Source organism: Rhinoraja longicauda, chromosome 1 (genome assembly GCF_053455715.1).
Source record: "Rhinoraja longicauda isolate Sanriku21f chromosome 1, sRhiLon1.1, whole genome shotgun sequence".
Lineage (NCBI taxonomy): Eukaryota > Metazoa > Chordata > Chondrichthyes > Rajiformes > Arhynchobatidae > Rhinoraja > Rhinoraja longicauda.
This window is the reverse complement of record NC_135953.1, coordinates 37,267,723-37,282,660: the sequence shown is the minus strand read 5'-3', so window position 1 is coordinate 37,282,660 and position 14,938 is coordinate 37,267,723. Positions and strand designations below refer to the sequence as shown.

General features: G+C 40.6%; 1 protein-coding gene across 4 annotated transcripts in view; it reads left to right on the top strand.

The window, feature by feature from the left end:
• ubap2a (ubiquitin associated protein 2a) overlaps positions 1-14,938 on the top strand; it is a 76,200-nt gene that overhangs the window by 456 nt on the left and 60,806 nt on the right. Inside the window, exon 1 of one of the 4 annotated variants that reach the window (XM_078431253.1) lies at positions 286-308. The exons of the other annotated variants lie outside the window; for them this stretch is intronic. The gene's annotated coding sequence lies outside the window, so the exon portion shown is untranslated. Of the gene's footprint in view, positions 1-285; positions 309-14,938 lie in introns of those variants that run through there. 4 annotated transcript variants of the gene reach the window in all.

The window sequence follows — 14,938 nt, the reverse complement described above, 5'->3', positions numbered from 1 at the left end:
GTTGTTGGCGGCGGCGGCGTCTGGGGCCCCGGGGGGCCACTGCACCGGAGCGGGGGCGGCGTGGCCCGGCTGGTATTCCCGTGTGATTGTCGAAGAATAACTTTATTCCAAAATCGTGTTAGGGTATGTTTTTTTTCCGCTCCCCCCCCCCCCACTGGGTTTTTAACGAACCCTTCCGGTGCATGAAACGGAAGAGGCTGACGGTGTCACAGTAACGGACGAGAAAACACTGCAAATGCTGGAGGCAGCAGAAAATGCCAGAAGCGCTCGGCAACGTCTGTGGAGCAGGAAGGAAACTTAACGTTCGGGTCGATGGCCTTTCATCGAAATGTTTTATAGTGTCATTTATGAACGGGTGTTTGTTTCTTTGAAAATTATTTAAGTCTTGTAGACAGATTTCTGACGAAATCTTCGATCTGGAGCGTTAACTCCGTTTCTTTCCACAAATGGTGACGCATCTGCAGAATACTTCCAACATTTATGTTTTTTTTAAACTAATTTGCTTAAACAATCGCGTTACCCGTTTTAAATCTTAGTTTTATATTTTAACATCTAAAACTTCGAGTCTATGCCAATAAATCGGTCAGAATAAAATGGACGGATGATTAATGTGGCTTTTGCCTTCTATTATAAGATTATCCTCTCCGAGGCGAAAAACAATATTTCCAAGGAAATGGTGAACCATATAATGTTCACAAAATATCTAAGCCTCCACTCTAAATTTTACACCTAGGTATTGGAATTTTAGCCATTTGTTTGATAGTATAATTATATGTTTTATATACAGCACAGTGCAGACCTATTGACTTACGTTATGCCAAATTAATCTGATCTTTTCTGTCTGCATGTGCTCCATATACTTCCATGTGCTGTTAGAAGAAATAAATTAATTTGTTCCATTTTGTGACAGGGCAATAAGACACTATTGACTATATATTGATGTTCCTATCTAAAAGCCACTATCGTTTCTGCTTCCACAACCATTCCTGGTAATGCATCCCAGGCACCCACCACTTTGTGTTTTTTTTTAAAACTTGCCCTGTGCATCATTAAACTTGTCCTTATAACTGTAAAGATATGCCCTCTAATATTTTACATTTCCACCCAGTGATAAAGTTTCTGCCTTTCAACCACCCTATCAATGCCTTGCATAATTTTATGAACTTCAAACAGGTCTCCCTAAACCTCCATTGCTCTGGAGAAAATGATCCAAATTTGTCCAACCTCTCTATCTAATATGTTCTAATCCAGGCAGTGTTATGATAAACAACGTCTTCCTCCCCTGAAACACCTCCACAGCATCCCTCTAATGGGACGACCAAAGCACTTCAAATGCACTCTAACCAAAGTTTTATAAAGCTACCACATTACTCCTGATTCTTTTAAGTCAATGCCCTGATTAATGAAGTCAAGTGTACCATATGGCTTCTTTACCGCTCTATTTACTTGTGCTGCTACTTTCTGGCAGCTATGTACTTGGTTACCAAGTACATTAACACTGTTAAGGGTCTTGCCATTAACTGTTAACATTCTCCTTGTATTTGATCCCTCAAAGAAAAATCTCACACTCGGCTGGATTACACTACCTCTGGTATCTCTCTGCCCACGTCTGTAAGTGATCGATATCCTGCTAAATCACTTGACAGCCTCTGTCACTGTCTGCAACTCCAGAAATGTTTGTTGCATCTCCAAACTGAATAAGCAAACTATCTACATTTTTATCTAAGTCAATTATATACATCACATTTCACAAAATCCTGCAAGATGTCAGTTACAGATCTCCAGGCCAAGCAATACCCCATCCCCTACTATCCATGTAGGAATGAACTGCAGATGCTGGTTTACACCGAAGTTGCACACAAATGCTGGAGTAACTCAGTGGGCAGGCAGCATCTCTGGAGGGTCTGAAGAAGGGCCTCGACACAAAATGTCACCCATTCTTTCTCTCCAGAGATGCTGTCTGTCCAACTGTTACTCCAGCCTTTGTGTCTTTCTCCACTACTATCCACTTTTCTATGTGTATTTGGAGGGAGGGGGGTGTTTGGAGGGATATGGACGACGCGCAGGCAGGTGGGACTAGTGTAGCTGGGACATGTTGGCCAGTGTGGGCAAGTTTGGCTGAAGGGCCTGTTTTCACACTATTGATGAATGGTCTAATTCTGCTCTTGGAACTTATGAACATCCATGCCCCTTCCCGTAGAACCTTCATCACCTCCTCAAAAAAGCTCAAACAAGTTTGTAAGACATGACCTTTCCCTATGCAAACTGTCATTAATTAGTCCATTCTCTTTTAGATGCTGACGTTTTGTCGTGTATTCTAATAAAACTTGTCCCAAAATCATTTTCACTCTCATTCATATTTGGCTTTCCGCTCTTATATATATCTTTTCTGCAGCCATATACATGGGTTCAGCAGCTAGGAACAGAAAGATATTTTCCATCTTGGTAATGGTGGTAGAGATTAATATGCTTCATCTCAGGCTAGATGGATTAAGGAGAAGATTAACCACTGAACCCAGATACCATGAAGTAAAGATTTTGTTGAACTTGTATGTGTGAAAGAAAGCACTTTTTTCCAGTGCTCGTGTGATTACATAATCTTTTGTTTGTGTTACTGGGGTTTATAAATAGAAGCACATTACAAATATCAAATTACTAATAGATGATATTTTGCAGAACTCTCGGTGTTGCAGATTTCAAACTGTAAATAAACCTCTATTTTATGCAATTCTGGGTGTCAAAGATGGGCCAGTTTGTCTTTTTTCTGCGGTAGGGGAGACAGAAAATAGAGGACATAGGACATAAGTAAGGGTGGACGGGGAGAAATTTCAGAAATAATTTTTTTCTCAACTGCCAGGGGAAATGATTGAGGCAGACATAATGACCATGTTTAAAAGGTATCTGGACAGGTACTTGGAGAGGAAAGAGGGATACCAGCCTAATGTAGACAAAAGGGATTAGAAAAGATGGGCATCGTGGTTGGCATGGGTATGTTGGGCTGAGCACCAATTTCTGTGTTGTACAAATATGATTTTAATATCAAGTGGGTCATGTTAAGCTTTGTATTCATAATGCTCTCCATCACATCTTTTTCCCCACATTCTGGTCTAACCACACCTCTTCTTGACAGCAGAGAGAAAGTATTCATTGTCCTTGTTTTTCACTGCACCAATATCCACAATCAATGCGACTTCCTCAATACTTTCTGACACTTTTGATGATATTCTACAATGTGCTGCATTCACCCTCCCCCCCCCCCCAGAATCTGAATAGTCCTTTCCTTCACAATTCTTTAGATGTTATTCCATCTCCACCATCCACTCTATTTGACTTTCTCCCATGCAAGGAATGTAACCATGCTCTTCTACCCTGTTTTACATTCCAGGGACCCAAGCGATCAGGATGAAGTAGTAATTCAATTGAATTTCTTCCACATCCAGTTTCTTTCCTTTGGCATTTGTGTTGTGGTCTTCTCTACTTTAGAGGAATCAATTGCTGATTGGATGACTGCGGAATCCTTTTTCATTTGCAGATGCTTCTGAGTTTGCAGCACTCTCACTTTAGTCTTTCGTCCCACTCATTTTCTCTTTAGGTATGTTGTAACTGATAGCTCAATTCCTCTTGTTTGTGTTGGGCCTCATGGATTCCATCTACCATTCATCACTCCCTTATCTCCTTCCTTATCAGATTCCAGTAAAGGTAGCCTTTGTGTTTCCGCTTATCACCTACCAAGCTGTTTTCACCTTTATTCTCCCCTTCCACCCAAACCTCTCCCCCAACCTGACTCCTTCTATCTCTATCTCCCAACTCCACCTCTTCCTCCAACTGACCTAGATGGTGAATGGCTGCAGTCCATGCAAAAGAAATGCTTGCAATGCAATTGGATAAGGAATTCCAGGATATGGTCCCACTGTTAACATGGAAGCCACTAGTTTACCACCATGTGGTATAAAAGTTGGAGAGGAATTTTCAGTGGTGTTTCCATGTATTCCCATGCCTCTTTTTGGTGGTGATAATAGAATTTACAGTTATTTAGGAAACTATTGACGTGGACACTGGTTTCAGACAAGTTAAAGGTACTTCCAAGGTTTCTTTTCCATTCCCAATGCGTCAACCACTAAGAAGGATGGAGACAGTTGTAACTACCTCCAAGTTCAACATCTTCCAAGCCAAAAATCATCCAGACTTTTTAATATAGATAGCTATTCTATTATCAGAGTATCTATATTCTGCTACTTGCTATTCAGGTCATTTTTGCAGTTTAAAAAAAACTCATGGTAACTTTTGCTTCCTGACAAACTTGCCTGACTCTCCAAAGCATTTCCCTATCTTCAAGATTCAAATTAGAAATGGAATTGAATACATTTCACAGAGCCCTCCATAATGTTTGGGACAAAGACCCATCATTTATTTATTTGCCTCTGTACTCCACAATTTGAGATTTGTAATAGAAAAAAATCACATGTGGTTAGAGTGCACATTGTCAGATTTTATTAAAGGGTACTTTTATACATTTTGGTTTCACTATGTCATGTTTAGTATTTTGTTCCATATCTGCACGCAATGGCTGCTTGAAGTCTGTGATTCATGGACATCACCAGTTGCTGGGTGTCTTCTCTGGTGATGCTCTGCCAGGCCTATATTGCAGCCATCTTTAGCTTATGTTTTGGGGGCTAGTCCCCTTCAGTTTTCTCTTCAGCATATAAAAGGCATGCTCAATTGGGTTCAGATCGGGTGATTGACTTTTGGTCACTCAAGAATTGACCATTTTTGAGCTTTGAAAAACTCCTTTGTTGCTTTAGCAGTATGTTTGGGATCATTGTCTTGCTGTAGAATGAACTGCAGGCCAATGAATGTTGAGGCATTTGTTTGAACTTGAGCAGATAGGATGTGTCTATACACTTCAGAATTCATTATACTGCTACCATCAGCAGTTGTATCATCAATGAAGATAACTGAACCAGTACCTTCAACAGCCATACATGCCCAAGCCATAACACCCCCACCACTGTGTTTCACAGATGAGATGGTATGCTTTGGATCTTGGGCAGTTCCTTCTCTCCTTTATACTTTGATCTCGCCATCACTCTGATACGTTATGCCTAAGGTTTGCCTGATGTCTCTAACAGTTTTATTCTTGTTTCTCAGTCTCATAATGGCTTCTTTGCTTTTCTCCTCGGAGAGGATAATCTTATAATAGAAGGCAAAAGCCGCATTAATCATCCATCCATTTTATTCTGACCGATTTATAGTCATAGACTCGAATTTTTTTTCAACTTTGGTCCTCATGTTGATAAACAGCAATAAAAATTTCCAACGGTGATAGAAAGACTGGAGGAAAGACTAGGTGCTGAGAGATCTCTTATACCTGCATGAAGGAGGCAATTAAATACACCTGAGCAATTACAAATGCCTGTGAAGCCATTTGTCCCAAACATTATGGTGCCCTGAAATGGGGGGGACTATGTATAAACACAGCCGCAATTTCTACATGGTGAAACCAAAATGTTTCAAATGGCCTTTGATAAAATCTGACAATGTGCACTTTAACCACATGTGATTTTTTTCTACTACAAATCTTAAATTGTGGAGTACAGAGGCAAATAAATAAATGATGGGTGTTTGTCCCAAACATTATGGAGGGCACTGTAACTATGAATGCTTATCCATTAATATCAAAGTCAGAACAGTTCAGAGTAAAGCTGCCAGCTTCTAGCATCCTTACTTTTTCCACCAGGCCAGTGCTGCAAACATGAGTTTGACAATGGTGCACAAAGTAAAATTTGCAGGCACATAGTTTGCAAATGCAGCAGAGTGAGGAGTAAAGTATTAGAATGCAGGAAGACATAAATTAGCAGAATGGGCAGACAAGTGGCAGATGAAAATTAATTCAGAAGTGTCAGTTGATATGCTGTGGCAGAAAGAGTAAAGAGAGCCATATTGATTAAATGATACGTCCAGCGGTGCTGGCTCGAAGGGCCTACTCCTGCACCTATGGGGGAGTCCAGAACAAGGGGCCACAGTTTAAGAATAAGGGGTAGGCCATTTAGAACGGAGATGAGGAAGAACTTTTTCAGTCAGAGAGTGGTGAAGGTGTGGAATTCTCTGCCTCAGAAGGCAGTGGAGGCCAGTTCGTTGGATGCTTTCAAGAGAGAGCTGGATAGAGCTCTTAAGGATGGCGGAGTGAGGGGGTATGGGGAGAAGGCAGGAACGGGGTACTGATTGAGAGTGATCAGCCATGATTGCATTGAATGGCGGTGCTGGCTCGAAGGGCTGAATGGCCTACTCCTGCACCTATTGTCTATTGTCTATTATCAATGGAACATTGGGCCACATTGGCTGCCCATGCAGATACATCATTGAAGATAGCAAAGCTCCTCGAGGGAGGGGTTAAAAATGCAAATGATATTGGACAGTAGTAAATGAATATATGAATTGAAAAGCTAAGTTTTATTAAACCTCTATAAAATAATGGTCAAGCCACAGCTGATGAATTTCATCTGATTCTGATTGTCTCTAGAAAGAGATTGTCCCAGGGAAAATTATCAGAATGGTTCCAAGGATGAGCATTTAATTTTTATGGTGAGAATGGAGAAGCTGGATTTACTTTTGGAGCAAAAAAGATTGAAAGGGTGGCCGAGTGGTGCAGCTTGTAGAGTTGCTGCCTCACTGCATCAGAGACCTAGGTTCAATCCTGTCTTTCATATCATATCATATATATACAGCCGGAAACAGGCCTTTTCGGCCCTCCAAGTCCGTGCCGCCCAGTGATCCCCGTACATTAACACTATCCTACCCCCACTAGGGACAATTTTTACATTTACCCAGCCAATTAACCTACATACCTGTGCGTCTTTGGAGTGTGGGAGGAAACCGAAGATCTCGGAGAAAACCCACGCAGGTCACGGGGAGAACGTACAAATTCCTTACAGTGCAGCACCCGTAGTCAGGATCGAACCTGAGTCTCCGGCGCTGCATTCGCTGTAAAGCAGCAACTCTACCGCTGCACTACCATGCCTTTGGGTCTTAGAAGACTTTTTTTTCTCAGATAGCTTTGCTTGAGCTCTGAAACCATTGGTGAATTTCATAATGGATGATTACCTTTTCTGGTGAGTTGCTCCTGAGGTTAATTAAGTAGTCCCTGGTTTCCAGTGGTGGAGAGTGTTGTGAAACACAGCATGGAAAAGAACCCATGCAGCCCATTCGTCCATCCTTATTGTGACGCCTACCTACATATCCCATTGCCTGTGATAGGTCGCTATCGCTCTGCTTTTCAATCCAAATGCCTTTTAAATGTTGTAACAGTATCTCCCTCTGGCAGCTCCTTTCTAGATAGTCACCACCCTCTGAAAAACATATCCCTCTGTTAAATTTCTTTTAAAATGTGCCTTCTAGTTCTCGATTCCCCATATCATAGAAAAAAATATGATTCTGATTATGCCTCTCAATTATGTAAACATTTAACCTTGGGTGTCTATATTTCAGTGATAATAAACCCAGCCTATCCAGTTTCCTTGTAATCGCAGCCCTACAATCCATGCAACTTCCTGGTATATCTTTTCTGTACTCGTTGTATACAATATTTCAAGAGCTTTCTAACCAATGTTTTGTACAGCATAATCTATCCTAACTACCACATTTAATGTGAGATAATGTGATGCTGCTTTACTAAAAGAGATACAAAGTCCTGGACTAACTCAACTGGTCAGGCAGCATCTCTGGAGAACATGGATCGGTGACATTTTGGGTCGGAGGCTTTCTTCAGTTTGAAGAAGTGTTCCGACTCAAAATATCGCCTATCCATGTTTTCCAGAGATGCTGCCTGATTCACTGAATTACTCTAGCACTTTGTCTTTTTTTTAATATACTGATGTCTTAGTCTATAAAGGCAAATTTGCCAAAAACCCGTTTCACTGCCCTATTCACCCGTGTCATCACTTTCAGGGAGTTGTAGACTTGCGTCCCAAGATATGTGTCTGTGCATCAATGTTTCCAAAGTCCTTGCCATTTACAGTGTACGCCCCTGCAGAATTTGATCTTCCAAATTCATTACCTCACATTTACCTGGATTAAATTCCATATTTCACTGCTGTGCCCTATCGCTGATCTATGTCCTGTATCTTAAAACAACTTTCATTGCCATCAATTTTTTATAAAAACACTGATCGTGAGCTCTCTCCAATCTCATCCAAGTCGTTTTTTAAATTCCAAACAACTATAGACCCAGCACTGATCTCTCTAGTACATCACCAGTTACAGATTTTCAATCTGAAGAACACCATCCACCAGTACCCTTCGTGTCCTAAGACACTGAAAGGAAGCATGCAGGTACAGCAGGCAGTGAAGAAAGCCAATGGAATGTTGGCCTTCATAACAAGAGGAGTTGAGTATAGGAGCAAAGAGGTCCTGCAGTTGTACAGGGCCCTAGTGAGACCGCACCTGGAGTATTGTGCAGTTTTGGTCTCCAAATTTAAGGAAGGATATTCTTGCTATTGAGGGCGTGCAGCGTAGGTTTACTAGGTTAATTCCAGGAATGGCGGGACTGTCGTATGTTGAAAGACTCGAGCAACTAAGCTTGTATACACTGGAATTTAGAAGGATGAGAGGGGATCTTATCGAAACATATAATATTAAGGGGTTGGACACGTTAGAGGCAGGAAACATGTTCCCAATGTTGGGGGAGTCCAGAACCAGGGGCCACAGTTTAAGAATAGAACGGAGATGAGGAAAAACTTCTTCACTCAGAGAGTTGTAAATCTGTGGAATTCTCTTCCTCAGAAGGCAGTGGAGGCCAATTCTGTGAATGCATTCAAGAGAGAGCTAGATTGAGCTCTTAAGGATAGCGGAGTCAGGGGGTATGGGGAGAAGGCAGGAACGGGGTACTGATTGAGAATGATCAGCCATGATCACATTGAATGGCGGTGCTGGCTCGAAGGGCCGAATGGCCTCCTCCTGCACCTATTGTCTAAGAAGTCAGCCAATGTTGGATTCAATTCATCAATGCCCATATTCCTTGTCCCGTAACCTTTTGGTCTAGCTTGCCATGCAGGAGCTTGTCAGAAGACTTGCTAAAGTCCATAGAGACAACATCTGTTCTACCTTAATTGATCTTTTTTATTATCTCATCAATGAATTCAATTAGATTTGTGAAACATTATCTCACCTGCATAACACTGGCAACTGCTAATCATTCTCTGCCTTTACAGGTGAGCATAAATCCTGCCCTTCAGATTCTGCAACAGCTTACACTGTCATAGGTCAGATTGTTGCAAATGTGAATAATGCACAGCTGAGTTCAGTGTTGGCAGATTCACTTGGGACAGAGCCAAATTTCTCCCAAAGCAAAAACATTTGCATCAGCAAAAACATAAGACAGCTGACCCAAGTAGGATGCAAAGTGAAACATAAACTTACAAATCCAATAACACTTTATAAAAAAACTAATGCAAATGGTTTATTCCTTTGTGTATTAACCAGCATCTGCTGTTCTTTGCAGATGCTTGTTTTAGAATTATTAACCATGATAGTTGAGTGGATGATATCCTAGAACTAAAGGGTGTTGCCGCTTTTGGCATGTAGAAGCCTTGACATCTATCATAGAGCAAGTAGTTGCTTCTATCTAAAATGATATAATTGAATCATAAAGAGTTGCTGCCTTAGAGCGCCAGAGACCCGTGTTCGATCCTGACTATGGAGTTACTCCAGCATTTTGTGAATAAATATCCTCGATTTGCACCAGCATCTGCAGTTATTACCTTATACTGACTATGGCTGCATGTCTGTACGGACATTCTACCCATGACCTATATGGGTTTTCAACGAGACCTCCGGTTTCTTCCGACACTCCAAAGACATACAGGCTTGCAGGTAATTAGCTTGGTATACTTGTAAATTGACCCTAGTTGTGTGTAGGATAGTGTAAGTATGTGGGGATCGCTGGTCGGCATGGACTCGGTGGGCCGAAGGGCCTATTTCCGCACTGGATCTGTAAAACTAAAACTAGATTAATGTTCCATTAATGCTTTGGATTGTCACTTCCAAAACACATTCCTGATTTTTCTGAGGATCATTGCTGTACGTGTTGTGGAAACACTTTCAACATTTCCAAAGCAGAATTTTAACTACGAATTAAAATTAGATCAGATTTGATATATATTTGCTCAGTTACGCTTTGATGTCATTTTTTTTCTTTCTCTTGTATTTTTAATGTTTGACTGAATTGCATGGACGATGTTTACCTGATTCAGCAATAGAAGTAGGTTATTAAGCCCCTTAAGTTTGCTCTCGCATTTAATTAAATTTGCACTAAATTAACCTGCTTAAATCTTTAGGTAAGTCTTAAAATGTACTTGCTCCTGATATAACCTCTTGGAGTGAAGTTTCATATTTTGATGACAGTATGTATAGGGAAAGTGGTTCGGTGGTTACTGATTCCTTTCCAAAGTTCCTTTGCTCCAACTTCAACTTTAAACATTCAGGTCCTGATTGTACAAAATCCCATCCCTTTATCATTTAAATGCTGCAGTTAAGTTCTGCGTGGAGTCACACTTCAAGAATACAGCTGAGCTGAAGCATGCCATTTTAATTTAAACTTCTACATCGCGGTATTATTCTGGTGATTCTCAAAACCAAATGCATTTCCATACTCTGATAAGGATTTTTAAGAACTAAATCGATTTTCTTATTTCCAACCATTCTACTGTGCCTCTTGATGAACTTTGTTGTCTGCTCATTAGCTCCGAAGCCCTTAGTTCCTCTGAAACAGATGCTTTTCTTCTGTTTTGATGCAGATGACCACAGATTTGATGATACGTAGACTTCTATCATAAATTTAATTTGTTTCTGTTCCTTTTAGAACTTTCTGCTTCCCTTTGTTTTGTCACCCAACATCATTTTAAATGTACAATTCACCATTAGATTTAGATTTTCATTCATATCAAACCCAATAGTGTTTCATTTCAAACCCAATAGTGTTTTACCCTTCAAAAAAAAAAAATCACAATCTGCATTCACAATCATGAAAACTGCATCTAAATCCAGCCGTTTGGTTCCCTGGGTTTTAAAAAATCCAATCCCAAGTTTATCGCCCCTCAATATCTTAGTCTACCCGCAATGCATTCAAACATTGGAGAACATTGTTGGTAAAGCCTCCAGAATCCACGCCTTGTTTCTGCCTCTTCTGGAATGTCACACATGCGAATTTCCTCTTGAGTTTGGAGGACATTAGGCAGTGTTTTAACAGACAGAGAAAATAGTGGCATTTAAGAGAGTTTTAGATGGGCACATGGATGTGTAGGGAACATAGGGATATGGATTATGTGTAGGCAGGTAAAAGTTAGTCTTGGCATCATGTTCGGCACAGACATTGTGGGCCATAGGGCCTGTGTTGTACTGTTTTATGTTTAACTGTGCCTGATTTATTTGCAAATTACCCTGTTTTTTTAAAACTAAATACAGCTTATTCTCAATTGTTAACTGCCAAGTATTTAGCAGTGGTGAGTTGCTATTTGAATCACTAGTGCAAATGTAGAATGCTAGGTGCCTGGATCGTACTGCCTGGGGTGGTAGTGGAAACAGATATGATAATTGTGTTTAAGAGGCTTTTAGATCAGTACATGAATATGCAGGAAACAGGGATGTGGATCAGGTGCAGGCAGAAGCCATTGGTTTAAGTTGCTATCATGTTCATGAACGGAATCGGGATATGGGGGGAAAAACAGGAATGGGGTACTGATTTAGGATGATCAGCTGGCTCGAAGGGCTGAGTGGCCTACTCCTGCACCTATTTTCTATGTTTCTATCACAGACATTGTGGGCTGAAGGGCTTGTTCCTTTGTGTAATTTTCTTATATTTGTTAAAGGACACCATACAGCAATAAGTAAGGAAATTCCAGGTCTGTGACACATATCCAAGTATTGTTCAATTTGGAACTTGCGGTGTACCTATGTGATAACTGCTCTTGTACTTCTAGGTGGTAGATGCCATAGGATTATGAAATTTTGCAAACAAACATGTAGGTATTTGCTGCAGTGCAATTTCTTGATGCATGTTCATGGTGGCAAATTGAGTGATAATGAAGTGAACAGCTGCATCCTGGCTTGTGGATTTCAAGTTATACAGAAAATAATTTGAGAATGTTCTGTTGTGTTCCTGGTAATAATAGTAAAATATAATTCAGCAAATCTCATTTGATACAGAATTCCCAGTCCGTGGCTGCTCTTGTCACTGTTTTGCTTCCATGCAAGTCTCTGATCAAATAATTCCCTATAATCTTCTAGGCTTCATCTCTGTAGGAAAATAACTGCAGATGCAGGTACAAATCGAAGGTATTTATTCACAAAATGCTGGAGTAACTCAGCAGGTCAGGCAGCATCTTAGGAAAGAAGGAATGGGTGACGTTTTGGGTCGAGACCCTTCTTCACACACGTTTTGAGTCGTGACCCTTCTTCAGACCTTCATCTCAACTATTTTGTAGAGTGGACACATCTAATATTGTCCTGGGTGAATCAATAGTAATTATACTGGCACGGGCCATTCAGCAGGGTGAACTCTTGTCTGTTTTCTTAACAGCAACCTTCTTGCCTAGTCTCAGTATTGACTATGGAGAAAGACATGGAAGGGTATGATTAAGTGATAACTTGGAGCATATTGGCATTGTGAAGGAGGATGTGTTGGAGGTCTTGAGATATATTAAAGTAGATAATTCCCAGTCTGATCAGATGTATTCTAGAATAAAATGGAACAAGGGTTGCTGCAGCCTTGGCAGAAAGCTTTGTATCTTCATTAGCCATAGGTAAGCTAGGGTTACGCCTGTGTTACCTCAGGCAGGAGAGCCTTGCCATCAGTGGTAAGAAAGTTAATGGAAGGAATTGAGACACATCTGCATAAGGCTCATTGATCAGAAAAGGTTTGCAATGAGAATATCAGGGAAAGTGGGATTTGAAGAATCGGCCAAGAGATTACTTCAAGCAGCTGGCCATGGTTACTCCAGCTCCCCACAATGCAGCATGTCAGGGAGAATGCCTTGTAGATGAAGATTGTGGCAGCGCTATGCTTTGAGACATATGTTCACATTTCCTCAGACTGGAGAGGACATGGCAGGGGGAGAACTTGGTTGTGACTGCTGATCTGATTGGTGTGGTTCTGTCATATCCAAATCTTACTGTTTGTAAACATATAAATGAGTTTTGAAGATTTAGATCAATTTTGAAGAAAGACTTCGACCATAAGATTGAAAATGAAACATTGATTATAATTAAAAGCAATAAAATAATGAGTCTTGCACGCCATTCAGCGGCATGTTGGGAACTCCTGACATTGGTTTAGGCTGGAGAGCTTGAGGGTCCTGGCACCATTCCTAATCTTGTCCAAGGAGAAGTTCATTGAGTTAACGCGCAGCATGCACTTATATACCCAACAAACCCGCACTTCTTCACTAAACAACAAACAAGTCAACAATATTTTAAAACCAGCTATCCTGCCTAATACTCAAAACAAAAGTTACTTATTGTATCAGAAATTCAAATAATCTTGGGTGTCTTTAGGAAGAAAAGTTTGTCTCCATTTACTGTTTTATGGCCTTGCAGCTGCATGATGTGAGGACTAGATATTGCAAGAGAGCAAAATTACTTTAAACGCCTGATTGTTTTCCTAAACAGGTCTTTTTGACATATGGCCTGTTAGCAGAAAACTCCACTTTAGCTGAAAAGCTTGTTTAACCCTTGTATTATATTCCAAGCCTTGTAGCAGTCATGTGTTACTGAGTAGCCTAGCGACATAATTAGGATGGCTCGCTCCTCAGTCTTCCTAATTTACAAATCTTACCGATTGGATAAGTGCTTTTTTAAGTTGTCATCAAAAAGAACATTACATTGTAATATAACTGCAATACAAAGAAGTATCACAATCACATGATATGATGCAAATCCTTGAGTGAATGTATACATTTGTATCCTAATTCCAATATCATCTTACCAACTGGTTTCCTTCATTTATTTTTCTTTATTACCCTTATCAATCTCTTCACATGACCATAATACAGAATGTCATATTAGTAACAGGACACTACATTTACCATACTGGTATTCATTTCATGAAGGAGTGGTTGGGTATTCCCCTTTTCCTTTATATGTGACCTTGGTGATGTCAACTGAGGATCCTAGCTTCCATAACACAATTTAAATTTCCTTTTGCCCTAAATCCACTCAGATCTTGTTCATTAGCTTATGTAGGGTATGAACAGAAAACAATCCTCTCTACCTGTTGCCATTTAGTTTGTAAAGGATCTTATTCCTTGGTGCAGGAGGCTGAGGGATGATCTTATAAAGGTGTATAAAGTTTTGAGGGGAATGGATGGAGTGAATATCTATGTCTATATATCAGTCTTTTACTCAGGCCAGGGGAATCAAGAACCAGAGGGCATACGTTTAAGGTGAGAGAGGCAAGAAACCATGCTCAACGAGGTCTTGGCAATGTTATCAAAGGATGGTCTGGTCAGGACCTTGTTGTCCATTGTCCTTTTGTTCTACCAGTTTGTACAGTATGTAATGAGTAGCTGCATCTGGAAACTTCATGATCAGAAGCCCAGGGACACTTACCGGCCATTTTGTTGCTGCCATGAACTCCAGACAGCAACTTCTGAGTTTATCATGGCTTGCCGTTCAAATGGGCACCAGGCATACATGAAGCAGCAGAGCCTGAAAGACAACTTTCATGGCAGTTTCAGAGATCTGTTGCTGAAGCAGGCTTTCGAACACTGCAGCTGTTAGAGTGGGTGTGTGATTATTTAACTGACGATAGTCAATTATCATTCTCCAGCTGCCATTAGCATTCCTACCCTATCTGGAAAGGACAGGTCAGATGAACTCTCCCTTAGTAAAATAGTCCATAGTTTCTCAATTTTTTTCCTGACCACCTGGTGTACAGTACTGCTTTGTG